The sequence below is a fragment of the Agelaius tricolor genome, unplaced genomic scaffold (genome assembly GCF_023055355.1).
Source record: "Agelaius tricolor isolate 1412-34295 unplaced genomic scaffold, bAgeTri1.0.p SCAF_9, whole genome shotgun sequence".
NCBI lineage: Eukaryota > Metazoa > Chordata > Aves > Passeriformes > Icteridae > Agelaius > Agelaius tricolor.
Window position 1 is genome coordinate 47,140,967 of NW_027269269.1, and position 26,182 is coordinate 47,167,148.

The 26,182-nt window shown below is 39.4% G+C and overlaps 1 long non-coding RNA gene across 1 annotated transcript in view; it reads right to left on the reverse strand.

Annotated features, from left to right (window-relative positions):
* LOC139593230 (uncharacterized) overlaps nt 1-26,182 on the reverse strand; it is a 41,343-nt gene that overhangs the window by 14,352 nt on the left and 809 nt on the right. The gene's annotated exons all lie outside the window — the stretch shown is intronic.

Genomic DNA, 26,182 nt, shown 5'->3' on the forward strand with positions numbered 1-26,182 from the left:
AGTATGAAATAATTCACTCTTAATTGATTTCAGATTGGGTATTGTGGCTAAAAGCACTCATGTGGGTACTTTATACAGCCTTTTTTTTGAAGATTTCAGAGGAGATTGTTGTGAGTCTTTGTGAAAGAAGGTGTATTATATACAGAAAAGATTACCTCATGATTTTCATAAAATACAAGGGTAGCAGAAACATACTGAGACAGAGACTCAAAATCCTGAGCATCCAGAAAGGTATAGTACAGGTATCTGCCAAACTAATCATGATATACTAAAGGCATGTGAGAAAATAACCTCCCCTCTCTTCTGCAACTCATATTTATCTCTTAGATCAAGAACATGGAGAACAACCTTTCTCAAAAATGTTTGAGAGGTCATATGACAATGGGCAAAGAAACAGAATTGGTTGAACAGTGCATTATTCACAGGGTGCCCACATCGGGAAAGGTTTTAAAAATTGCTATTCAAAATTTTAACCACGTGTACGTAGCTGAAAGGGGCTACATGAAAAAGGGAAGCTGACAAGGTTGGGTTTTTTTTCAATGTTTTCAGATCTTGCCTAATCCCAGATTCCCCAGGACAGGGGTAGTTGTTGTCACTTTGCAGTTCTGCTGTCTGCATGCCCTAATAGGGCAACATCCTTTAGACATCTCACGGAAGAGTTGTTTGTGTTTCTAGGATGAGAGAAGACATTCCCTTGAATTTCACATTTAAACCCATCTGTGTGGTTTACCTCGAGGGTTGGCTGTGTTTTGGTGGAGGAGTGACAGTGTGTATTACTATTATGTCATGTCAAGTATTACAAAGATTGAAAACACACCAAAGATGGATGATGTGATGATTACAGTTGGGACATTTTGCACCAGAAACTGGTTTCCATGAGTACTTAATCAATGCTACCTTTGGTAATATTTATTTAGGCCCAGCAGGAGTGGCATGAGTGGGTAAAAAGGCAGGCACTCTATGACAGGATGTGTGGGAATGGTTCAATCCTGTATATTTTTAGGGGAAAAGTCTAAATTTCTATTATAAATTTAGTCTTCATGGGTTGTTTTCAGAGAAACCTGGTTTCACATTTGTCTCAGAATTATTCATATCTAAGAGAGCAGGAATTGAAGTCCATTAATAAAAGGGTATATGCATAATTTAAAAGATAAGGGGGTAAATATTTTGTGCTGTTTCCTTTTAATTAGGCTACATACCTGGTGATAGAAACAGACCAATAGAGAGAATTACTGACTTTGAGTAATAAATCCCACAGTTGCTTATTGTTTTCTCTCTGGATTTTTTGGTCACTGCCTCACGCTTTTTCTCTTATTAAGAGGAGTATCCCCCTTTTTATGAATAAGCTGTAAAACTTATGGCATGTACTGGACTTCTGTGCAAGCAAGAAATAGTGTTTTGTGTTTTCTAGTCTATGCCAATGAAAATTCTTTGACATGGGTAGCTAAAGCACTACTAAATGTATATGGAGCTTTGTGCAAGAGAACAATTTCTGATTTATGGTTTTTGGAGGGTTTTTTTTGTTGTAATTGCTCCACTATAAATATGTTTACTTAAACAAACCAAAACATTTCCTGCCAAACTAGCAAATTCTGTATTTTATTACTATAATAGCCCACATTTTCAGACTTGGGGCCTCAAATACCTTTTAAGGTATGCAGCAATTTTTCATGTGCTGACTCAACTGATATTTTGATTTACATGGGTTTTCCTGGTGTGATGTATTTTAAATAAAGCCACTTAATTGAGTCTTAAAATGTAGAATAAAGAACCTAATTTTTAGAACACACTTGTCCTTCAAGAGCAGATTCAGATCAGTCAGTACTTGTAGATTTAATTCCAAAAGCATTGTGCAGCTGAACTGTAAGTAATAAGAATTTTCAAAGTACCTTTCATTCCACTTAGCATCAGAATGAGGTTTTTTGTAGTTTGGCCTTTTGAGCTGAAAAGAAGTCTAAGATTTTCCCTGTTGCTTCACTGATTACACTGCCTATTACTGTTTCATTTGTGTATCTGTAATTAAGCTATTTATTAATTCCTGTGTCAGAACTCCAGAATAAATGGTGTTTGTGGGAAGTAAGGCAAGTCAAAGATATCTGTGGAATGGCTGCAATGACTGTGTGTGATTTGCACTGTATGCTTTACCACTCCATATTTCCATGCTCTGGGGGATCTCAAGCTATGTGGAAGCTCATTTGCCACCACATCTGGTTTTTGTTTTGGTTTTTTATTAGTTTCCTATTTACTGTGCTATTTATAGAACATTTGATACATGAACACTTCCTGTTCTGTTAACAATTCATACCAATTTAGCATTCCTTTATGAGCACACATGTTGAAACCTGGGCTTCAGTTCAGCAAGGTATTTGAAAGCAAGTCTCAGTTTGGAAATCAAATAACCTCAGAGCTGAGCTACATTAATTAATCAAGAGAGAAAGCATAGAGGGAGTCAGAAATATGAGAATAACCTTTAAGTAAAAGAAAAAATTAGGTTTTCATTGGAAGCTACTGCACCTCACGATAATTTCTGCAGATTGTTGGCAGTCATTCAAAGCCTTTAAGAGCCAGTGAGTTTTCAGTAATGGAATTTTACTTTGGAACACTTTACCTTAAATTAGCCATATCCCTATCAATAACAGTAAGGGATCTGCAGGCAGGACTCCAGACTCTTTGGCATGTTGAAGAGCTACGTGCAATGCCTTCTTCTCACTTACTGTTGCTCTCTTGTGGTTGTTCAGAATCTGCATTGACTCAAACAAGTGAGGCAGAACATTCTTATTTCATTAGCAGCAAATGGCCTGCAGGCAGAGTTCAAGCTGTAGCTTTAATGTATACAAAATGTGCATAAAAGTCTTCAAAAGCTCCTTATTGAAATCCTACTTTTTGACCTTATTTGTTGATTAATAATAAAAAACCCCTGAATATTGTTATGGATATATATCTTGTGGTGGATGTCTAAAACAGAAGGTATATGAAAATATTTCTGCGTAAACCCCACAGACTGGTAATATAGCATAGATGGGGGGGGGGGGGTGTATCTATATAATTTATTTCTAAGGGATTAAGGGATTTGGAATCAGTATATAGAATTCTGATTTTCAAGCAACATCCAGTGCTAACTTATAGAATCTATATACATGGAGCTGTATTAAACTGTATTACACTACCAAAATGCATCTTAAATTCTTTTCTGTAAAGTGAGGGCTACATCAGGGAGCAACTTCCTGAGAAAAGAGTCCATTAGTCACTTTAGATAGGCTTGGGATGGAGAAAAATCAGTATTAAGACTTCCATTAATGACAGCACTAAGCTTGTGCTTAATTTTAAGCAAATAAACATGTCCCAAATGAACTTGTAGCTAGTTACAAAATACCCGCAAGTTACAGGCTGCCTACACTGATAATTTTTTTTTCTTTGTGATTCTCTTAACATATATGCTTAGCTCTTTACCAAGTTTCTTCAACATTTTCTTGACCTCTTACCCATGTTAAAATACTGACTTTTTTGGACTCCAGAACAGCTCTATCTGGAAACATTGCTCCGAATTTCTCCACATTTTTGCTCCCAGTGTTTAAAGGGCAGCATTTAAATGAAAACTTAGGTTGCATTCAGCCATTTCTATTTTTCTGAAGATTTCTAAAGTTACCTTGTGGCCTTCTGAACATGGTTTTGCTAGAAAGGAAAGATGAATAGCAGTGGGCCTAAATCTACTCTGCATTATGCTGGGGAAGATTAACTAGGGTGTGTTAAGGGTAGTTTAAGGCCACCCCTGCATGCATCATGGTTTCTGTGAATGTGAAACTAGAGCCAGATTAAAAAGATGCCTGTGACTTTCCCAAATGGCTCATACAACCTGAGGCTGCTTGTTATTTCACCTTACATGGCCTGTTAATGTGAGCTTGTATTAACAGCAAGCAAACAGAAAGCTCTCTTCTCCTTTCTCTGCTTTCTTCCTTATTACTGAAGTTGAGGTTTATTTTTAACTTGATAAAAAATAAGTTAGTCTTCCATGTTAACAGACTGATCACCTACGACAGGGATGTGTGGCTGCCCATTCCCAGAAAGAATGGGAGACTTCTGCAGTGCCTTAGGGATCAAGTCTTGTTCATGTTTCTGCCTTCCTCACATAAATCAGGGAGCTAGCCCACCCCTCAATATTAAGAGGTCTCTGTCAAAAAGAAAAGCAAGGAATTTCCTCTAGAATTGTGGAAAAGCTGAAAGGCTGAATGAGTGATGGAATTAGCAGCCTGGTAACTGAGTTTTTTTTCTCTCAGTATGGCATTTTTTTTTGTTTTAATTAAATACTTTTACTTCGTTCTCCCTCACACTCACTTTCTCTCCCTATTTAATTTGTTGGCTTCTCCCAGAAGAGAAGTAATATCTGTGTGTTACGTTCTGGGGCCTGAGGTGACTTCTGTGACCGTTCAACCTCATTTCAACTTCTGATAGTTTTCTGTATGTGTGCTAATAATGATAAATTGGTAGAGATGCCAAAATAGTTGGTATTCAGTGCGAAAACTCATCCCAAACAATATCCAGTCTCCTTTATGGATTTATACCTAGAATTAATCACATTTCCACTATTCTATCAAAATTATATAAATATTAGAGTTTCGGTGCAAGAGGGACAAAGGGATGATTTTTTTATATTTGGTTTCCTTCGATAAAAATACTAACAGGAGTGTTTCTTCATGCTCCCTGCAGGGGGTTCTGACTGAGTGGCAATTTTGAAGTCTGCCATGGACTGCAGACATGAATTTATGACTTGAATTCATCACTTGAAAGACTAATTAACAGCAATTGTAAATGTCACCAGGTGCCTTGAATAGACAGCTCTTAAGGCAGGAGGAGCATGAGGTTGCTCAACATTGGCTTTTAAACATTTTGACAGAATTTGACATTTATTTCTCATGTTAGTGCATCTCAAATATTTTCAAGTCAGCCACAAAGAGATAAGTGGACAAACAAGATCTGAGGTTATGTAAAATTACTTATAACTAAGGAAAACCAAGTGTTTTGGTTTTCCAAACAAAATGTGGAGTGTTTAATAAGTTTAGATCACATCAGTCATAAATCTCTGGAACATGCTGACAAATGGTTATAGTGAGGGTATAGGGTATATATCCTAATTAGAAACGAAGCTCCGCGTTTTTCAACATCCACCAAAAAAAAATTATTTTTATCAGTTTCAAGTTCAATGTAAATACACTAACATGAAGTCACAAGCAGATGAAAGCAATTTGGTTTTGTAGCATTATTTATATGGTTTTAGAACAGGCTTGGGGTTTTTAGGTTTACTAATATAGCTTTGCTTATAATGAGCTCTATAACCAAGGGGGAAAATCCTCAAAGAAAATCCCACCACAAACACAATGAAAAAATTTTCCCAGCAAGTGAATAATTAATGAATATTGTGTTTAGACATTTCATTTCCATCTTTTCACTACCAAAAACAAAAAGTAATTGGGCTGCTGCTGCCTGAGCCTGCTATTGGTGAATGATGGGGATTTTAGAAGTTTCATAAAATAACTCTGTAGGAAAGTACTTAATTAAATGCTAATTAAGCACTTAACTGCTATGCAATCTGTACATTTTTACATGATTTTTCACTATCCCACATATTTGCTAGAATCAAAGACAAAATCTAAAGTAAAACCAGAACTGATAACCTGTTTATTTACCCTATTACATCATTTTGAGGATGGTCATAAACCACTGGAACAAATTGTTCAGAAAAATTGAGTTGTCTATTGACTGAGCTCTTTGAATGCAGGCCAGATGCCATTCTGGAAGAAAACTGTTATGCAAAAAAGAAGACATCAAGCTTAAATCAGATAGTGCTTGAGGAATATTTCAGAGTTGTCACACAAGCATTGGACATGCTGAGCTCACAGTCTCCCTGGATTTAATAATCTAAACCCCAGGATTAATTTACTCCTATTTCAACATCAACACTGCAGAATTCCATGCTGGAGATGGTTGCCCAGGATTCCTTTATAACTTGGGAAATGAATAAACACCTCTAGGTCATGATTCATGTCACCCTAATGTAGACATCTGAAAGGATGCTTATTTTTCTCCACGGAGGAGTCTAGACAGGTTGTTTAGCCATAAATGGTGTATTATATACATCTGAACTGAGGCAAGATGAAATGGAACTATGAATCCAGATGTCTTGTCTGTACAGCATATATTGTTATACATTAAAGTATATATACAACATAGATATATGCAGTGTGGATGTATGTGTGTATTTCTCCTGCTGTTTCCAGGCAAAGCAAGTAGTTTCCAGGCCAGTGGCATCCTCATGATAACCTCTGGTCACCAAAAACCCTGTAAGACTAGCCTGGGACTTTGGGGGAAAGGAGGTTTCCATCCATTTCCCTGGATGCTAGATGGCAGCATTGCACTTCCTAAACACCTTAGTGGGAAATAGAGACGATGACAGCACTCTGAGGCTCTGAAGAGCAGAAGGCAATCGGTAATGAAAATTCAGATAACCTAAATAGTCATATGATTAAAATATTATGTTTATGAAGGGGTTGTCTGGAACAGAAGGAGCATTGTATTTTCTTCTCCCCTGCTTACCTAACAGCTGAGAATAGCATTGCTCCTATTTTATAGCTACATTAATAATCTTCAGGATTAGGCCCCTGATATGTCACTTTCTTGTTATTTATAGCACTCAGGAGGAGCAGTGATTTTGCTAAGGGAGTGGGTTAACCTTGCCCCACTGAAACAAGAATTTAAATCTTGCATGATTTTAACAGCTGAACAAGGCAGACTTGCTTGTCTCACTTCAGGTTAGTGGATGAGCATCCACCTCTCAGAGTTGATCCAAAAAAGTGACTCCACTGAGCAAGATGACCCTGAAAAAGAATCTGAGCTCTACAGTGAGCCTGGCTTGCCTAATCCCCAAGTGACTGGGCTCAGGCAGTTCTGTCACCTTCTACCATTTGTTTCCAAACTATGAAGGAAAGAAGTGGTGGAAAAGGAGAACTCAGGCACAAGAGAGATTTTGGCACAGTTGGGAATAGAAAAAAGAGCTGGTTGATAGCTTGGGGGTAGGCAACTCCCCCAAATGTGAGGGGGTTCTCCAGCTGGGAACTGGTGTCTAGTGATGCTTTTGGACCCTGATCCCAGCCCCAGGCACTGGGAAGCTGCACATCTGCCTAAACTAACAAAAGGGGGAGTTCAAAAGGAGCCGAGAGATGCCAAGAGGGTAGGAAATCAATGCAAGATCTAAGTCTCAGAATGGATGAAGGCTGAACTGGTTGCTTTGAAAGAGGACATTGGGGGAGTTGCTGAATGTATTGATCAGATTTTATTGCAACATTCTGGAGGGAATGTACTCTCACAAGAGGTTGGGAGGTGAACCATCCCTCTTTGCAGAGAACAGAAGTCCTCTTGCTGGAGCACAAGGAGATGTGCCTGGGATGGTGATGTCAGAAGGATGTGGAAACAGGGACAGCAACCAGGCTTCTCAGTCTGATTTCCATGGAAGTGTGGTTCCTCTGAATATTCAGTGGGAAAATGTGAGGGAAATCATAACTCGTTTAGGTTAAAATATAAGATGAACTGATTCTATACAGTCTTGGGAGCTTTTATTTTGTGCACTGACAATTTCTGCTGTAGGGTTTTTTCAAGGCTTTTTTGTCTTGTAGCACACACAGGTAAGCATAGGCATCAGCTGCAAGTAATGGTCAAACATAGATAAAATAGGAAAACTTTTCTAAGTACAAGTTATTTGTATAAAAACAAGACTGTAAAATCAAGCCTCAATATCGAATGTGTTCTAGATCTCCGTCATCCACTGTGACTACTACAGAGACAGTGACTTCATGTTATTAAAGAGAGAGCCAAATCCTGTGACTGAAATGATGTTTTGGTACCTGGCTCTGGTATAAATTTTTAGGGAATCAGACCTGTAGCCTGACTGGTAAACTGATCGTCTGTCACCAGGTTTAGCATCAAATAAGACTTGATCAGCTTTTTACAGTCATTGCAGTAGTTTTATAGGGCAAAAGTGCATTTAAGTCTTTTGTAGGTCTCCCTTTTGGAATAATTTAATCTCTGATGGTGTCAAGTGATCAAATTGGTCATACATTGTTTGGTCTGGCTTTATTTTACTTTTTCTTTTCCCCTTACTATGGAATATTTTGACATTTGTTGAAACTCCCCAACTTTCCACTTTCCATTTGGAAGTTAATTGAAGCAACATAGCTTATTTTCAGTAGAAACTGATTTTAGGTATGTCAGACTGATGTTTCAGGGCTGTTCTGATGCCTTCTAGAACTTGCCTTTCTCTGATAACCTTCTCTCTTCATTTGAGCAAAACCATGCTGAAGCCTCTGTGGTTTCTGGGATTCAAGTCCTTCCTGTTGTAGGAATGATGGAATAGAATTCCACAATAATTTGCATTGGAAGGGACCTTAGAAATGTATTCCACCCCCCTGCCACGGGCAGGGGCACCTTCCACTGTCCCAGGTTACTCCAAGCCCTGTCCAACCTGGCCTTGGACACTTCCAGGGATCCACAACTTCTCTGGGCAGCCTGTGCCAGGGTATTACCACACTCACAGTCAAGAATTTATTTCTAAATTAATGCTGTGTGGTTTTTTCAAGGCACTGAGGGACAGCTATGATCCCTGAAAACTCAATCAAGAACACCCAGATTTTCCTTTAAATCGGACCTGAATCTGTCACATGGTTAATAGAAATAGATATGTCTCTAGTGGGCCTTGTGTATTTCTAATAGAATCCAAACACACAGCAGTTTTCTCTTGGGTTCTATGCAGGAAGAACATCAGAAAACACATTTTTTTATTGTGAGGTTAACCCAGCACTGGCACAGGTTGCTGAAGGACATTGTGGAGTCTCCCTCCTTGGAGATATTAAAAAGCTGAATGTGCTTTGGATGTGGTCGTGGGCAGCCTGCTCTAGGTGACTGCTTGAGCAGGACAGAAAAAATGACTCCAGAGGTCCCTCTGAACCTTAGCCAACCCCTGACTCTGTTATCCCTATGTAAGGGTAGTTCAGGGAGGGAAGAGCTGAATAGGCAAAGCAAAAGCTGTGTACTCAAGGAAAACCAAACAACAAATTCAGCACTTCAGCACCAATACAAAACACTGCCCCACACCAGTGCTTGGGAAGGAAATTGGCTCTACCCCAGAGAAAACCAGATAATGGGAATGGGGTAATAACCAGACAAAGGGACTATGACAAATATTTTATAAATTCATTAGACTTTTCTAGTATTCTGGTAGCTTTCTTATAGTAAAACCTAGCTAGCAAGGTAGTGCAATAATCCTTAGGGAAGTAAAATACAGGACTATTGGGGATTTGCTAACAGTAATAAAAGCCAATTTTCCGAGTTGGACAAATTGAAGATGAACTGTCCTGGGGCCTCTGTAGGAGAACTCCTATCAGTGGACTTTCCAATGCTAAGACAGTTTCTCCAAGATTTCTAAGACTTACCCAAGTCCTGTGACTCTTTTGTTTCCCTATAAACACTACTTTCCATCTAGGATTTTATTTCTGGCTGTCTAAATGTTTTCTCTGCCTTCCCCCACGATTCTTCTTTTCCTTTCAAGAAATCAATGGCATGACTCATTTCCCACCCTGTGACTTGTTCCCTTGGGCTAAAGCTGCAGGAGCCTGGCCACTGTGTCCTACAGCTTCCTCCCAGCTTGCTTGCTCAGGTTTCCTCCTCAGGCAGTGGACATGGTGAGCAATTCTTTCTCACTGCCATAGGAGCAGGGATGAGATCAGAGCCTGAACATGGGAATTTGTGAAAGACTCTGGATCCCCAGCTGGATCCTGACATGTTCAGTCCCTTTTTCCTGCAATAGTTCAGAGCTTGTAATTCTGTAGACAATTCCTCTATTCTTACGCTGACTTGGGTCAGAAAAGTCCATTTTGAGTGTTCTTGATCATCACAGGTGGCTCCCAATGCCTTCTCTGTCTAAAAGCATGAAATCATGGGATACAGTTGTAACACAATTCAGAATTCAGCTAAGATGAACCATTGCTAATTTGTCAACTGTCAGCACTTTATCTTGTAATTCTGTTTACTTTGAGGGGTATGCCTTTGGGATATATTTAAAATAGAGAGTCTTGACTGTTGTTCAATAAAAATCTTAGTGGTCTTTAAAGTATGAAGAACTCCTTACCCTGAGCTAAGTTTCTGTGGGGAATACAAGAGACCTTTTTCAGTTTTTGAGAAAAAAATATTTTTGGTGTTGAGAAAATCTAGAGTGTGGTTTCACTCTTCTCCTCCTAGAATCCTGTTTTTCTTGAATTAAGAAAAGCATTTTTTCCCTATAAACACCTGTCACAGTATCTTTTTTTAATCAGACATCTAAAAACAAAATTAAATGAGATTGGAGTATTCTTCCTCCTTTTTCGCCTCAGCACACTTGCCTGGCAAATAAGACTTCATGTGTGACTTCAATGTGAGTTTTATATAAAAATTATGGAATAGTCAGAGCCCTGACTATTTTATTTGCACACCTAGAGTGTCTTATCTATTTTAATTTTATTGAATGAGATTGCAGTTTCAGTAAAGACAACCACACAATCATATTTCTTTTGCATCTTGTGCCAATAACCTGATTTTTGACACTGCAAATGTTTAACAAAATACAACTTATTTCACCCAGCTTCCAAACTTCTGGCTTTTGCTTTCCTGTTTGAGAAGGATGAGGCACAATTAAATCCTGATCTTTGCATTTTATTTGAACCTATTTGTTCAACTTTTTTTGCCCAGCTAGAAGGATGCTCTGAATTAAAATTTCAGTGCTAGCTGACATTAGGTTCATTGCAGATAGTTTTTTTGTTTGGGGGTTTTTTTTCCTGTTTTTCCCTGCTCTTCATCTTGGCCTGCTGGGGTTGTTTCTCTCCATATGTGTCTGTAATGCCTGCCCCTGACACACCAGAAGAGGGCAGTTGGAATAAGCTCATTGCTAAAGCATATGGAACACGTTCTGGAAAAACATGAAGCCAGGGAAAATGCAGCTGTGGAGCACAAGCCCTACCTGAGGCCAACTGTGCTTTGTGTACATACTGTCCAAACTGGGAGAGAGCACACAACACAGGGGATGGAGAGCTGGATTAGCACCTCCTTCAATCTCCAGGCAGATGTTCAGCTCCATGTACCCTGTCAGCTCTGTACCAGGTCATGACCAGTAATGGGATGAGGCCTTGCTGCAGCCAAATGTGTTGAAAACAAAGTCAATTTAATCAGAGAAACAGTTTAGCCAAGTTTGACTTTTCAGTATAATCACTCAGGGAAGATTTCAAACTTTGCAGAAGCATGGCCAGCAGGTTTAGATTGGATATTGGGAAGAAATTCTTGCCTGTGAGGGTGGGGAGGCCCTGGATCCCTGGAATTGTCCAAGGCCAGGCTGGATGGGGCTTGGAGAAATTTGGGGTAGTGGAAGGTGTCCCTGCCCATGGCCGGGGTGGAACCGGATGAGCTTCAAGGTCTCTCCCAAACTAAGCCATTCTATGACATATATTGAGGATTGCTGCAACCCACTTATGGCTGCAGGAAGGTCAGTAAGTGAAAAGGGGACTCCTTCAAAATAAAACATGACTGCCCTGGTAGAGTGATGTTTTAGAGTAGAGCAAACAAAATGTGTGAAGGGTCTGGAGGGAAAGGATTGTGAGGAGCAGCTGAGGGCACTTGGTCTCTTCAGCCTGGAGGAGACTGAGGGGAGAACTTGTTGTGGTCTTCATCTTCATGAGGGGCAGGCACAGATCTTTGCTGTTTGGTGACAGTGACAGCACCCAGGGAATGGTGAAGTTCCAGGGGGCTCTAGGCTGGCCATCAGGAAAAGCTTCTCCTCCCAGTAAGAGGTCAGGTACTGAACAGAGTCCCCAGGGAACCATCAGCCTGACAGAACTCAAAAAATGTTTGAACAATGCCCTCGGGCACAGGTTGTGACTCTTGGGGTGTCTGTGCAGGGCCAGGAGTTGGACTCAATGACCCTGATGGATCCCTTCCAACTCAGCAGATTATGTTATTCCATGAAAATAGAGCCAAATGTCTGTATAGAATAAGGAATGAAGGGATTGAGAGGACTTCTGTGAAAAAGAACTTGAAAACAGAGTAAAAGATAATGTCCCAAAAGCTACGTAATTTGACAAGTGACTTTTAGATAAAATGTTTCTTTTCAAAAAAGATACTTTTTTTTTTCACTAACAAAAAAAGAGGAGACACTGTGGAATTTCCTTTCCTTTTTAATGTTGCCTCAGTCCCTGTAACCCAGTGTTATGTCCAATTTGGCTATTTTACAAGCACATCTTAATTGACAAGAATAGCCTTGTGTCTTCCTCCTGAGACTGAAAAGTTCACCTGAGGTTCTTCACATTATCAACTATAAAAATATTCCACAAGGAAAATTAATTATTAAAAATTAATTGATTGATACCAGGATCAGATAATGAGCCCAGAGAGTTTGAGGCTTTAGGTAGGCATCACTGGGAGTCTTCTCTATTTCAAATATTTGCACTCTTGGCTCACAAAGAAGTGCAAGTGTAGTTGGATATTCAGATTCTATGTTGAAACTTGTAGAGCAGGTATTTTTTAATCACTTAAGGGCTAAAACATAAAGAGTCTGAATAGACATCAATCATCAAATCTCCTGCAACTCTTGCTTGCAAGAGATGTAAGAAGCAGCATGACTTTCCACGGCAGGTTTGCATTTTCTAATGTTTTGCAAAGTCCACATCAACAATCATGTGGGTTTGCTTTCTTATAAAATCTTTATTGTGGTTTAGCTCCAGTTTCAGTACTGTTCTTGGATTGGAAGTGTGCACCAGCTCATCAGCCAGAATGCTTTTCTCTGGAACACATTTTTTTCAATTTCAGAGCAGAAACAGGAGTAACTTTTTTTTTTTTTCAGATCTGTCTTCATCTGTTGTTATCAGATTTCGTTGCTCAGCCACATTCTAGAGTGCACACTCAGTGATGTCAAAAGAGTTTTGCTTTAGACATGTTGTTACAAGCAAAAAATGATTAGATGTGTTGGAGTCCAAATAGTTCTCAGTTCATGCATCCTCAATCCATCAATACCGTGTGTTTTAAACAACTCATTTGGAAGGCAGCCCAGCATGCTGACTTTATCAGGAGTATTACGTGCATTTTTAGACTCAGGCACATACAGTCCTTATGCACAGAAGAAAAATCCTCCTGCACAGCCAAGATCATCTTCTGTGTTACAGCAGCACTGTCTGGAGCAGCTGTGCTGGAAATCTGAATGTGTGCTGCTTGTGCATATGGATATTCCTTGACACTCAAAGTTTTTATCCATAGTGAACGTGGCTGTGGGGGGCACTTACACATGAACATTTTTTTAGCTGATCCAATACATGTGTGTTCATTGGCTCATGGAATGGCTTGGGTTGGAAAGGACTTAAAGCTCATCCAGTGCCACCCCTGCCATGGTAGGGACACCTTCTACTAGCCCAGATTGCCTCAAGCCTTGTCCAGCTGGCCTTGGGCACTTCCAGGAATCCAGGGGCAGCTGCAGCTTCTCTGGGCCCCCTGTGCCACTGGTGTTTGAGCCCTTAAAGCAAATTTTTGTGTTGAGGAAGTGGAAAGTGTCCTCAGATAACAGTGATTTGAGGAGCTAAATTCTGACCTGAAGTGACCATGATAATTCTTATCCCCAGTGTTGCACTCAGTTTAGGCCCTCTGTAGAGTAAATATGGCTTAGATTAAATTATGGCTCTGTGCACCTGAAGAAACCAGTGGTATGTGTTTGTGTCACAATGCTTCCATCTTCTGAGAGTGGAAAAAAAAATAAGACAAGAAAAAAGTTTGTTTTCAGTTGCATGTTTGTTTGCTTTTTTCTCTGAGTTGTGATTCACTTCTGGGATATTTGTGCTGTTTGCAACAAACTTGACTGTGGTTTTTCATGAGGAAGCAATCAGGTAGAAATGTGCAATTTGAAAAGGAAGACAAAGGTTCTTCACAAGAAAACCCTTCTTTTGATGATACTGACCCTTCTGATGGCCAAATAGCATTCATTTGGCTGATGGTAAATGCTAGTTTTCTGATTTTGAATATACAGAAAAAAGTTTTCTTTTCAGTCTTAGAGTGGCTGTTTAAAAAGTAATAGTACATAATATAATTTAATTTTTTCAACCACTTTAGACAGATTTATGATAGGCCAAAGGACGTTCTATAAGTCTTGTCTTGAATGGAGTGCTAACCTTTTTCTCACTGAAGCCTGTGGACAGCAGTGTTAGAGCAAAGCTGTCTCCCATGTGCATTAGTGTTCAAAATTAGATAAGGATTTTTATTCACCAAGATTGTACTTTGAAGTGGTCCCAGCACCATGAATTATCTCATTAAAGGTGCTTTACTGGATTTTATATGGCAAACACTTGAAATTTCCTGTCATTCTGGAGTAACATGCTGCTGTCTGCTTCAGTCATGTCTGATGATCTCACAGGGGAGATTTTTGCAGAACTGAACCTTTAGTCTGCTTTTGTTTCACTGCCAAGTTGTTTCATATTGAGCTTCTCAACAGAATTCAGAAAGAAAAAACATTTAGGATTTGAAAAGACTTTGTGGAAAATTTCATTGAACAGTCTACACAGTACAGAATCTTTGAACGTAAACCCGTTTTGTTTGGTTTTGTATTTTTTTGTTTACAATAGTACCTTTTTTTTCCTTTCAGGGTTTTCATAGAAATACTGGTGAATACTCTGATGAATCCTAGTCCCTGATATGATTGAGAAGCAGGGAAGTTACAGTCCTACAGTGCAGCCATTTGTTTAGTATATTCCAGCAGAATTTCCAGCAAAATATTTTGAAATAATAGGGATTATCATCCAAAGCTGGCCAAGAATCAGAGTCTTGCATAACCAAGGCTCTTGGGGACTCTTTTTTTAAAGTTTTTTTTCCTTTTTTTTATCATGTACCAAAAAAGAGACGTAATGATCCCTTCTCTGTTCTGAAATATCCTTCACTGGAAATGTCAGGAACTGTGTCTGCTCTTCAATGATCTTGCATGAACTTTGAAGTCTGAATTTAGAGGTAATAGTAAACTTGAAAAGGGAAATTAGGATGATTTTTCTTTACAGGAGCTCTGCTGGAAGGAGAGGGTATCCCTTAAGCACCTTCTGTGCAGAAATTACCTCAGTTGTTCTAGAACAGATTCACTGTGTTCATTTACATCAAAAAATCCTCTCATTTAAGGGAAAGTTTGTGTTCTTAGTGCCTCCCAGCTGGGGATGCTTATGATCTCTTAATCAGGGCAGGATGACCTGCAGTGCTTCTTGTCTGGACTCCACAGTGTCCCATAATATATCCACAAGTTCCAGCACCTGCATTATGGTCATTTTGGAGTATTGAATAATGCAAGATCAAACTGAGATACTGAGCATGCAGAGTGAAGGGCTGAAGGAAATCTTAGGAATTCTAATTTATAAGGAGTGACACTGAATCCAGTCTTATAGGATCATTTGAAATGTTGATGTTTTAATGCCAAAAGGGGCTCCTAGCTCTTTTATAAATAAGTTGTCTTAAGGATGACCTACTCAGCATGTAGTGGTTAGCTCAAGACTTCTAGAATAAAGACTAACTCCACTAAAAAACACATTGGAGAAAAGGAGAAATCAAAAGTTATGTCTGAAAAATAGCAGATAATGGGATTTGGATTCCAGCCTCATTTTGCAGTGGATGTGTGCTAATTTTTGTGTGATGTACTGTGGGTTGGTTTTTTTCTTGGGGGGGGGGGGGTGTTTGTTTGTTTTGGTTTTTTGTCTTTTCTTAGGGTTTGATGGGACATTCAATTCTTGAGATGCTGACAGTGTAACACCTTGAAATCACAGCAGAACTGTCATTTCATTTCACTTTAGTCTGGGTAAAGCTGAGCTACTGCTCCTCCTTCCTTTTCCTTTCCCCCCACCCCCCCCCCCCCCCCCCCCCCCCCATGGGAAACATAAATTAGTCCATTTGAATGAAATAAATTGCTGCTTTTAAGTACACTTTAGGAAACCTTGAGCCAATGCTGTTTTGAGCAGCAGTAAGGTGGGCAGATCTTTGCCAGATGTCTCCATCAGCCTTCCTCTTTTGCATCCCCTGAGGGAAGGAGGGCAGGACAGAATCCCAGTGTTCTGGCAGAGTGAGGACAAGGCACTAAGGAGATTTCTTGGTAGCCCTTTAGAAAATGGGAAAAGCAGCTGAGGGTCCTGCAAAGCAAAGCACAGCAAGGAGAAACAGAAGTAGAGGGGAAGCCATCAACCCACTCACCTCCTGGGAAGGGCATGGAGATAATCAGGGACTGTTTGGGGGAGGACTTTGCTTTGGGAGGGGAAATGACAACTGAAGGAGAGATGAAAAGGTTTATTTGTTGACACTGAGCACAAATGATGACTCTCCCTGCAGATCCATCTGACATCAGAGGGATCTCTGTGTGGGTGGGAAGCCAGAATTTATAGTCATTAAAGTTTTGTGCATTCTGGGTGAGTGGGGAAATGGCCAGAAACTATGTTCGCGCTACTCAAATAAAGGTGAAAAATCCTCCAGCACCTCACAGGCTCAGCTCCAGCATTGGATTGTCAATATAATTGTGAGGGAAGCCCTGTGGTATTACCTAGTTGCTATTAATTAGTATTAATTTTGAACATGGCCTGGATTGGAAGGGACCATAAGGATCATTTAGCTCCAACCTCTTTATCCTGATATTCAGCTCTTTTTTTCCCTTGGCTATCTTGTGTGTAGTGCCTTCTACATGCACACCCACTGAAAAACATGAAGAGGTAGGCAATGAAATATTGTGACCTTGAGCTTAAAATGAGAGTAAATCAGTAAATTTCACTCAAATGGCAATTTTTTGGGTCCTATGCCGCTGCTAGTCTATATTAGAGAAGGATTTTTTGAGAAAAGATAATCTCACCTGTTGGATCACACAATCAAAACAAATTACCTGCTACAAATATTTTCTTTCCTTTCTGAAAGTGCTAAAGTGCTGCAATGGATTGCCCTGAGGGACTGTGGGATTGTCATAGCTGGGGATCCCCAGAAGTCATTGTAAAGTTTTATGGGAAGGAGGAAGGGAGAAATTAATTTAAAATCTTTTTCATAAGAATATTTGAGAATATCCATAGGTTTTTTTGTATAGTGGTCTTGTAACTCTGTGATTATTTCCCATTCTCTTTCCCACTCAAATGACTGTATCATGTTACCTGTTTCCAAAATCCCTTTACCTTAAGTGTTTGCAGAGATATCTTCACAATTACTCTAAATTAACTACTTTTAAAGCTATTTCTTAAAATATCACTTGGGACCAGAAAAAACACTTAAAATTAATGTGACACAGACTCTTGTCCCATGTGTTTATCCTTGCTCATGTGGTTCACACATGGGACATCTTGGCAAAGGACCTTGTTACAAGCACTGGAGCCTTCCACATGAAAAAGCTTTTTTATATCGTACGTTCCCTAATATGAATTTTAACCCACTCCTTAAATTTTAATGCTGTCTGTGTGAATAATGTACTATTCTGGAAAGAAAAAATTGGAATCACAGAATGGTTTGGGTTGAAAGGCACCTTAAAGATCATCTTGTTCCAACACCCCTGTAGGGACCTTCCCCTATCCCTGGGTGCTCCAAGCTCTGTCCAGCCTGGCCTTGGACATTTGCAGGCATGTAGTGTTTAATTTCTGCAGGATATATAAGAAACAATTATATTCAATATAATCTGTTTTAGGGGGGGTGTGTGAGCAGCCAGGTCTTGGGTACCAGTCCTATGTGTGTGTGATTATGAACATTTCTCTGTTGTAAAGCAAGTCACAAAGTGATTTGAGACACCTGACAAATAGATTTGAATCAACACTTCTTGGAAAAGAAAAACAAATTAAAAAAAGAGAGTTTGTAAAAGCCTAAACTGAAAAATATCAACTTTGCCCTGCGTGTGTTTGTATTGGTGCTAATGAAACATTGAAATGTGTCATATTACATTGTCCTGATGACACAACTTTTCCCCATAAGATCTACAAATGCAGATGAAATCTTTCTTTGCCGAAAGCTTCTCTTCTTGCCAATTACATTGAACTATTCCCAGCTTACTGGATGAATCCAGTCATATGTAAATACAATTATTTTCTGACTAACTAAGGATCAAACCAAGTTGATAAACTTATCACATTTCAATATAAACCTAACACATTTTTTTCAATGAATCCTCCCAAATTCATCACTTCTGTCAAGATGTTGCACACCTAATGTTACTTTGCTATGAAGCTGGGTATTGAATTACACTTAATGCTGCCAAACAGGCAGAAGTGGTGACATTTTACTCATAGAACTGAATAATTAGACAAATTGCTGCTTTTATGGTCATCCTAAAAATCCAGAATGCGTGTAGTCTAAGGTACACAACATCATCTTTTCACACTGCAATTGCTTTATCTGCAGTTCCATCCTTCAAAAAACGAGAATTCCAGACAGCTTGGAAAGCAAAAATTGTAGTTTAAGATGGAAATCTTGAAATAATTAGTTATTTAATGCTCTGAAATAAGGGCTAGAGGAAGGGGGAGCTCCTTAGCTTTTGTTTTTCTGAAAAAATATGTTGTAAAATATGCAATATTACTCAGTATTCAGTATCATAGAACCTTTGTAGAGCTGGTGCTTGAAAGGTATGGAACGCAGCCCTAGTCATAAGTTGTCCTTTTTTCCCCTTCCAAATTTCTGCTGGGATTGACCAAATAGAGCTCTCCAGAATGAATCTCAAATTTGGAAAGAGATGCATGATTTTTCACATCAATGTGGAAACTTGAACAGCTGTAGGAAGCTTTGTGTGCCACAGAGAACTAAATTTGCTGGAAGAATGAGACAATGTATGTTTGAAGTTAGAGGTCCTAAATAATCCTGAAGAAGGTGTGTTATGGATAGGGAAATTGGGTTACAGAGACAAAATACTCCTGGTGAAAGTTCATCCACAGGATTGGCAATGAGTAGTCCTAATTCTGGTTTTGCCACATACAGGAGTAACTCGTTTCAACAAAGACACAAAAATATACGAATGCAAAACTGTGTGTGCAGGATGGAGGAATTTTCAGGGCTGTGAGTGGAAAGGTCATTCTGTCCTGAGAGTGAATCCAATTCAATTCTGTGCTAAGGCCAAGGAACCTGACTGGCATATAGACTAAAGCCAAGCTCAAGTCTTCCCAGAGAATTTACTGACAGCCATGAATTCAGAGAGTTTCAGGCAATGAATTTTCCAAGTTGTGTTGGAGGACTTTCTTTAAGCTACATGAAATGAAAAAGCTGAAAGTTGGAGAAGAACAAGGGGAGATTCATGGACTCATGTGGAGATCCTTTCCTGACACTGTAATTTCCAAAGCAACAAAAAAAGGCAACCAAAAAAATCCCATTCCTCATCATAAATCAATAAAAACTATCTTTGCATAACATTTTTATTATTCTGATAACAACAGTTTGACATTTTTGTTTTGGCTCAGTGAAGTTTTTCCTATGCATTGCCTGCTAGCAGGAAAAAAGTTCCATAATTTGCATCTACTGGAAAGTGCTTCCTTATGATTATTAATGAATGTACACACAGGACAATTTCATGTTTTCTATTCTGAATATTGCTAGACAAGGCAGGCAAGGCAGGATGATGATTCAGGTCATGAAAAGAAATTGTTGGTTATGACAACAATAATAATAATAGTTTATTCTTCCTTTTTATTATGGAATTTATCAGTTTTTATTATGAAGTTATAGATTTTGAAAGGTGACAATTGTGCATGAGAATTTTTTAAAGGTATGTACAGTATTCTGTACAGGCAACAAGCCATTTAAATTCTCACCAAAAAAATCCTACTGGTGACCTGCTGGAGAGGACAAATCTCCCCACTATTCCCCAGCCTTTGCATCTTACACAAATCCAACCATGGCATTTTAGATCTTGTGCTAATTGTAATTATGTGCATGTAATGCCCTGGAAAGTTTATTTTAATGATTAAATATCTTTTTCTTTAGGCTGAAGGCCATTTTCCAGTCTAATGTGTGTGACTGCAGGTTTATCTGTAATCTCACATGCCTGCCATTTTCACATGCTCCAGATACTTCTGCAAGGAAACATGAAAATTGATGTCTTGCATAGTGATTGCCATCTATTTAAATCAGGTTTTGTTTAAATCTGATTAACTCTAGGTTTGCTTCTTTTATATGTCCAATTCACAGTTGGGCTTGCTTTTTCTTCTCTTTGAAAACACTATAACCCGCCAAACAATGAGGAAAAAAAGTTTAATTTGAAACCATTTTCATTGTGTTTTGCTATGGATGTTTGTACCAGCAAAAGAGAAGGCTGGGCCTGCATTTTCCACTCCTGATGTTGATTTAAATTAATCAGATTCTTCTCTCAAGCACTGACAAGTCCACACACCCCCCCGCTAAATATTAAATGTTGACTTGTGGAGAAAGAGCTCAGGGAAGCCGGGATGGGTCAGAAATTTCCCTTCATTGAAGCCAATCTGACATAAAACATAAACCAGGAAGACAGGGAACTTTGTTAGGCCTGGTGTTTAATAATAATTTGCAGACATGAATGATATTTTAGGTTCATTTGGAGGTCCAATGAAGTTCTTGCATTATTTAACTGGTTTGTTTACTCCAAATAACTGTATTGGTTCCTTTTTGTATATTACTTGTATATTACCATTTGTATATACTACTTGTATGTTACCACAGATATGTCGTGGTGGTACTTTTTTCCCAACATAACTTAGGTGTTTGTGGGGTTTGGTTGTTTTTTGGTTGGTTGGTTTTTAGCATTGTAAAATTTAATCAGCTGAAAAGTTGGTTTTTAATGACTTGGATTTGAAAACCAGTTAATTCAAAACACCAAAGCAAAGCCTGGGAGTTCACATAGCAGGCTGGGATCATTCTCTCTCAATTCAATGGATAAAGTAAGGTAGTCATGGTTTTGCAGATTATTTCAGGGGGAGGGGTAGGACTATGAGGCTCAGAATTGAGCCAGAGGTGAATGGGGTCAAAGTTCTTTCTGCAAACCATAAGAGTTTTGGGAAGGGAGCTTGGAAAATTAATAAAGAGAACATGGCCCTTATCTCAAATCTGTGAGACTTGCAATATCTCTTGCAGTAAATGGGAAAGAACAATATTATTTGTTTTCTGGGCAAACACCAGTTTCAGCCTCAATACAATAAACCTGTAAGCATTTAAAATGCCATCACTTTTTAAGTGTTTGTCCTCAGTCTGGTTTGAAAAATGTCTTTTCCAGCAGTGTTGCAAGGTGAGAGGAGTTCAAACTGTCAGATTTCCTTACCTTAAATGTCCATTTAATGGCTTAAATTGGGGCTATGCAAGGTTACATAGGAAAGGCACAGATTCAAACTCATACAGCCCAAGGAGTATACAGTTTAGGAGAATGGTTCCTGCATGGTGGGAGAAGTGGCATTCAGTTTAAATGAACAGAGCCACTGGAAGATGAACCTGTGTCACATCTCCTGTTTCCTCTTCCTACCTTGAGTGAGCCACCTCTGTTCCCTGAATCACCTGAAAAGCCAGGAGAAGGTATATAGGAAGGGAAATTAATTCAGTAATTGGACTCTCCTGTGAGGCACGAGCTGATGATGTGATATAAGCACTTCCATCTCTCCTTCCCTGTTTTCCACAGGTTTTATTCTATGTTTTTCAGTAAGATGACTGTATGGTAAAATAGACATGGTGGGGCTGTGTCTGGGTTATGTTTGCTTGAGTAAAAGTCCATATGCAGCAGGGAACTGGTTCTCTTAGTAGTTATGCTTTAAAAATAGAGATAGATATAGGTATAGATAGGTTGGTTTGTTTTGTTTGGGGTTATTTTATGGTTTTGGGTTTTGTATTTGTTTGAGGTTTTGTTTTTTTGGGGTTTGTTTTGAATTTTGGTTTTTGTTAGTTTTGTTTTTGGTGGGTTGGGTAGGGTTTTTTTCATGAGCTGCACTGCTTTTGTCACCCTCGTTCACCAAATGATTTGGTGCCAACTTTAGGATAGGGTGTCCTGTCAGGAAAAAACAGAATAGAAGATACCACTGTTTATATGCGATGGTTTGACCTGGTGATTTTATAAGTCTTTTCCCTTCTAAATGATTCTTCTAAGTGATTGTTTTCTTGAATATGAGTAAGGTTTCCTTCAATTTTCACCTTCTCCCCCTTCTTCTCCTTTATGAAGTCTGCTTTCAGAATGGTAATTTTGCAGATGGAGAGAGCTGAGTGTAGATCCTGTGCTGCTAACATCAGCCCTGCAAACATCTGTCAGCTAATCCATCTATTTTCCTCTAGTAAAAATCAGTTTTTAAACATGGGGATGCCTTCAATTTTTCCTTCTTTGTAGTGAAGACATACTTCCCAGGGTTTTCTGTAATTCTGAGGTTTGGTAACTTCTTAAAAATGAAAGGTGATGTTCTCAAGTAAAGCATATGCCTTCAAAAAGGAAGAGAAGTCTCTCTACTCCTCCAGCTCCACACATTCCCTTTCATGCTGTTAAGCTCATAATAATAAGTAGTGATAATTAAGATGATTAAGCACATAATTTTGTGCTATAGACTTGAAATTAAGGCTTGGGAGATTTTCCCTCTCTCTGCTCTTTTACCTTTTCTGACTGTAAGTGGTATTTGAATATTTTTTAAATGTAGATCACACACTGTGACTAGATACTGATCATTGTCTTTGGGCCTCTCCAGTTGCTTTTAGACAAAATGATTTCACACAAACCAACAGTGGATGGGGATAACCTAAGAGTGCCTTAGATAAATATAGTTCCATAAAAGCCTTGATAACCTCATACCCGGTCTTGTCAACGTTCCCATTACCATTTATTTATTACTTGAGGCTCAGGTCTAAGGAAGCAATTCTTATCACTTGGAAGAAGTTGGTAAATGAATACATAACTTTGATAGCAACATTTTTTTAGAACTCAAATTAGCAAAAATTAATTTTTTTCAGATTCCTGGAATTGGCCAAGAGACAGTTTTTTCTCCATCTCTGGATTGAAACAAGGGACTTTTTTTTCAAACAGTTCTGCTGTAGAAATATATAATTATGTGTGGGTAGAACTTGGCATGGATCTCTTCCCCTTTAGGGATTTGAAGAAAACAAGCCTTTTCAAATACCCTTAATAACATACAGGTAAATAATGAGTTCAGACCAAATAACTGCTAAATATGAGAAAAACAGCATATTTCTACTCCTACTGCAAGCTAGAAAAAGATCGGTGATTGCCCATATCCTGACAGTGATATTTTACACAGACCTCTCCGCTGTTTTCAAGTGGGAGATCAGTGCCTGGGCTGATGGCAGGATGTGGACCTTATAAAGTATTTCCTGCTGAAAAGAGCACTTTGCATTATGGCATAGGCTAAAATATCATTTAACAAGCTGAATTGTGAAAGGTCAACTCCTACACATGTGGGACTAAATGTAAACTGGCATAAGAGTCCTGATATAGCAGAAAAAAAACCACCCAACTCAGGCATATCCCCAGGTCAGTAAGAAATCTCACTAAATTCCAGTGAGATCTTTATACAGACAGAGTTTGTGGCAAAAGGGACTTTGCTCTAAAGGGCAGTACCTTAACAGCGAAGCCTGATTTGTTTATTTTCCTGTGCCCATCCCAACTATAAGACAAGACTAGAAAGCTGTGGCAGTTCAGCCTGGAGGTGAGAAGGTTGTGGTGAGACCTCACAGCAGCTTTCAGTGTCTGAAGGGGCTGCAGGGAAGCTGGGGAGGCTCTTCATCAGCACTGTAATGACACACAAAGGACTTCAAACTGAAAAAGGGGAAATTTAGGTTACATGTGTAGATTAAATTCTTCCCTGTGGCACAGGTTTCCCAGATGTGCTGTGGCTGCCCCATCCTGGAAGTGTCCAAGGCCAGCTTGGATGGGGTTTTTAGCAACCTGGTCTAGTTGAGTATGATCTCGCTCATAGCAAAAATATTTAACTAGGCAACCTTTAAAAGGTTTCTTCTAACACAAAAATTCTGTGTTTCTATGATTCTATGCTCTTTGTAGCTCACAGAGTGCTGCATAGGCCTCACTGTAAGACCACATGTTAGTAATTCCTCATGATTAATTCCTAGTAGCAATTATTAATTAGTAATTCATATTAATAACCTTCAGTTTGGCAAATGGCACAAAATTTAGATTTGCTGTTTTACATCTTCGTAAATGGAAAAGTTTTAAATCTTTCTTAATTTCTCCATTCTGTTGAAGTGGCAGTAGATGTAGAAGCTTTGTCTGGGTTTTCTTTTTTTTCCTGGCATGTGTTGAGATGTACTAAATATTAATAATTGTACCCAGGCTGTGGGGAGAACAGGGGAAGGATGATTTTCCCCAGCTTTTCACCCTCTTTTCTTCCTTCAGGCCTGTGGCAACAGCTTTTGGGAATTCTGAATTCCCTTTGGATGTTAAGGAGAGTCTGTTCTTTTTGCTTTGTCTTCTGTGTCTCCTCAGTGTGGTCCCACACCATGTTAAGAGCCACACCATGTTCCTTTCAATGGTTTGTGGGAGTATTTATGTCAAAGAGAACTCCCAGATTGGCCTAAATTCATTAGGAACATTATCCTCCCCAGTGGTTATCTAATTAAGCTCTGTAGTGCAGCTTTCAGAACTACTTTGTACATCTTTGTAGACACAGTGTCCTCTGAGCCAGTAATTCACGTTTCATCACGCAAATTGGTCAAGTACTAGTAACCTTTTATTGTGTGAACACAAAGAACTATGCCCAACATAAATTTGGCCTAGTAAGGCCATAAAACTCCCGCAATATTTGTGTATAAAGGAGATTTATACATTTATTAAGTGTTTTGCCAAGAAAAACCCACAGCAAGGACAGGCAGACTAAAGCAATAAGCAGGAAATGTATCGTTAGAGTTATGGAAGAGGCTGTTCCCTGCATCAAGGGCAGAGGGACATGTTAGGGACTAAACTGAGGGGCAGTCACAGTTCCCACCAAATAAGGACAACCAAATCTGCTTGGAGTCGCTGTTGGTCAGTTTGTGCATTTTGAGTAAACTTTGGATTTGTGGGAAACTTACCAAAGAAGTAAGGTTTGTAGATTCCGAGAAAAGAAACTATTTATTACTTTCTTATCCCAGCAGTGGCCAACCCTCCTTCCCTGTGCACATCCCCTTTGTTCTTACCGTGGAAAACCAGAGCAACCTGTGTTGGCAAAGAGGCAGACCAGCCTTTATATGGGGATGGAGGAAAAAATGAGCCATCAGGGAATGTGTGGTGATGCTTATAGAGCTGCCTGTCTCCAAAGGATTTACTTGATTAGGAATTTCTTGCTCTGCGTGATTGTCAGGGATTCTTCTTGTGAAAAACAACCAGTGAGGAGTTGGCTTCCTGCTCCAAAAGAAGAGATACTGCATTTCTTCCTTTTCATGAAGCTGCAAATGCTTTAGGACAGTGATGTAATGTTGGCTGGCTGTGTGAAGAATGAACTCCTGCTTGTGCACCCACACACTGAACAGGCAAAGACTGCAGCATGGATTCACCTTAGTGTGAATTTAAAAATTGGTACTAAATTGGGGTTAGATGGGGCAAATGATGAGTTCATGCAGCTGCAACTCCTGGATTTGGGAGCTGCTGAGGCACCTCTGTCCTGCAGGAAGGCTGGCTGTTACCCAGATGTGAATTTCCCTCTCCTATAAAATGTAGGCAGTTTTTTCCCCCCATGATGTGGCAGCAGCTCTCCCTATCTCAAGGTTTCACTAGTCCAGGGCTCCAAGAGTGGTTCCATCAAGAGAACATTTGCCATGTGCCAGAAGGCCTTGGACAATGCTCTAAGGCTTAGGGTGGGATTCCCGGGGTGCCCTGTTCAGGGCCAGGAGCTGGATCAGATGATCTTTGTGGATCCCTTCCAGCTCAGGATATTCTGTGATTGTGTAAATATCCTAATTCCTCCTCCAGCCTCCTCCCCCTTCCTTCCTCTGCAGTGCCCTGCCAGAAGGCCCTGGCTCAGGTTGGAAAATCCAAGTGCTTTGTGGTTGCCACCATCTCTCCTTTCCAAGTAGGCCCTGGCACAGAGGGAGCCTGGCCCTGCCACAACACAGAACCAAAGGGCAAAACCAAAAATTGCAGCATTTATTCCCACCTCTGCTGCTTTTCTAAACAAGATCTTCTAAGGGATCAATGATATTCCCATTTTAGCCTATATAT